This window comes from Macrobrachium rosenbergii, chromosome 30 (assembly GCF_040412425.1).
Source record: "Macrobrachium rosenbergii isolate ZJJX-2024 chromosome 30, ASM4041242v1, whole genome shotgun sequence".
NCBI lineage: Eukaryota > Metazoa > Arthropoda > Malacostraca > Decapoda > Palaemonidae > Macrobrachium > Macrobrachium rosenbergii.
The window spans coordinates 33,650,759-33,653,566 of NC_089770.1; the positions used below are offsets into that span (position 1 = coordinate 33,650,759).

The 2,808-nt window shown below is 36.3% G+C and overlaps 1 long non-coding RNA gene across 1 annotated transcript in view; it reads right to left on the bottom strand.

The window, feature by feature from the left end:
* Window positions 1-323: 323 nt before the first annotated feature.
* LOC136855166 (uncharacterized) overlaps window positions 324-2,808 on the bottom strand; it is a 3,076-nt gene continuing 591 nt past the window's right edge. The window contains exon 2 of the long non-coding RNA XR_010857936.1: window positions 324-1,036. This is a non-coding gene — a long non-coding RNA (uncharacterized lncRNA). The remainder of the gene's footprint in view (window positions 1,037-2,808) is intronic.

Consider the following 2,808-nt stretch of genomic DNA (forward strand, 5'->3'; position numbering starts at 1 on the left):
TTAAACTACTGGCATGTGCCCTTACAACAAGGAAATAACATATACATTCTCCACAGGAAGAAGTTTGACAACACTGCAATCAGACGTCATTTAATTTTATAGAGATGGATAAAATTTGCGAAAAAGGTGTTTTACTACTTTAAATATTAATGTACTAATTTATACAAACTCATTGCTATAGTTAATATAATAAAAAAACTTCTTCTGTGGAGCAAAACAATCACATCAACGTATTTTTTCATAGAAACTGGGAAATACATCAAAATAAGTATTCAAGAAAACTAGGAAATTTTATTCAAGGGGGATAAATGGCAATTTTTGACAGCGGTCTTATGTCAAAGTGAATTTTCACTTCCAACTCTTATCGCTCAAGTCACCTTCACAAATAATCTCGGCCAAATGCGATCTCCAGATCATAAGGAATGATCTTAAACATCGATTATTCCCGTCATCAGAGGGGTCAAAAGACTATCACTTTGCTGAACAGAAGTTTAAATCTGCATAGACTACTGCAAGTAAACACCAGAATTAAAGGTTAATATACTAGACGCCTCAGAATTAAAAACCAGTATTTCAGTTACTTCATTTCTCATATCAATTTCCCCATCTTACTTCTGTTAACCAACCAATCAGTAACTACCATTCCTTTGATTTCATAGGACATTCCTAGTCTTTCAAAGAGTATTACAAAGTCTTCCCCATCACATGACATTTTGGGTTAAAGAAATGGACAAAAGTTTATAGACATGTATATTATGCTGGTGTCATACACGTAAATACTATCACATCCAAAGTAAACATTAAAAACTGAATAGTAGGTAGAGCACAGCATCTACAGAGTTCTGGTTGTCAGGGTAACCGAATTTAGTGCACTTCGAACACTCACTGAACAGTCTACTACAAACAGCTTTTGCTGTCTGGGTAACCGAATTCAGAGCGCTTCGAACCCTCACAGGATACTGTCTTAACGAAGAAGCGTTGCTTTTCCATTGGTATTAGTGTCGATATTACGGTCTGCTGCAGCTACACCAAGAGCCTGTGCATAAGAAAAGTAGTTTCCTTGGTTTCAGAACATACTAAAAGTTCCCATGACATAACCTACCTCTAAGTGACAATAGCCTGTTCAGTTAGTCCCAGCAGCTATTCTAAGGTTATCTTAATACTATATCGTATGAGTAAACTTTCCCATTAACAATCCCATGTATTAGTATTATTGTTACTTCAAACTGCCATCAACTATCACATTAATCCCACATACTACTACCATTGTTCCTTCAAACTCCCAAAAAGATAACAGGATAGAGTGTACCATCCTTTAAAACATAATTAATGGGGCACCAATCTTACACTGAAACAACCGCATCTAACTTTGGTGCTACATAAGTATGAAAGGTGCCATGCAATGCAAACCCTATCTGACAACTTTCTTCCTTTAGTATCCAGTCTTAAGGGAATTGAAACTGCACAATCCCAAGGGGCAAAAAATTAAGTTGGGGAATTTAAAATAGAAAGGGGTTCCCGAAACAAGCTTCAGCAGGAAAGGTGGATGAAGGTAGGGGTCAATGAAAATATGCAATTCAATCTGAACTGTATTTCCTAACATGAAAGCTTTGCTTGAGTTTAAGAGATGGGAGGGTGGGGATGTTGAACACGTTGACGGAACAACGTTAACAAGACTGCCCAAAATTGAATTACAATTTCCACTGTTACCCAGCTTAATAGAATATCTGACCAAGTCCACGACATGAGCGTCAAAAAAAATTCTTAACATCCCAAGACCTAGGCCTCTTAGAAAAACGTTAAGATCCACCTATTACCTGTCTAGTTACTATTTACTAGTGGGAATGAAATCCTATGTTATGAAATCCTGTGTTATGTGTCTCAGATCCTATTTACTGAGTGGGAATGAAATTCTAAGTTATAAAAGTTATGTCAAGAGTTACCCCACCCTATTCTTAGCTGCACTAATACATTAAAATTAGAATCTCATGACCAAACAAAGTGCTCATCTACTTTAATACCCTCTGCTATTAATAACTTGCACTGTCAAATGCCTCCCTAGGTCTGACTATATCGCGTTTTTTTACCCCAGTCTATTCCCAGCATCCTTAAGATATAGACTTGAGTGTTTATTACCTTTATCTTAACCCCTGCATCTATATAAAATTAGCACGATCTTTACCCTTTCCTAGCCTATCCTATATTTCAAGATCTATATCTAACTTCCCATTAAGTCCTAGCTACACGAAAACTATCAACCTTTAAGTTCTAACTTAAGTTAAAAATTGGTTTGTTTGAAATACCTGTTGAGCATGGTGACAAAGTCACCATGCTTGTTTTTGAATTTCCTGTTGTGCATGGTGACTGACCAAGTCACCATGCACAACTCAGAAATCCACCTTTGCCTGGCAAGTGGCACCGCCACCCCGGCAAAGGTGGACTTGGGAAGAAAGAAAAAAAATTCACACGCAAAACTCAATTCACACGCAAAACTCAATTCACACGCAAAACTCAATTCACACGCAAAACTCAATTCACACGCAAAACTCAATTCACACGCAAAAACTCAATTCACACGCAAAACTCAATTCACACAGCAAAACTCAATTCACACGCAAAACTCAATTCTTGACACAAAACTCAAAATCACACAAAAACTTGTTAATTCACAAAAACTCAATTCAAATTCGCAAAACTCAATTCACACAAAAACTCAATTTTGAAATTTAAATAACTAGTAAAGAGCATCAAAAATTGTTAGTGTTCAAAAACTTCAAAATACCACTACAAATGTTTAAATTTGAGCTA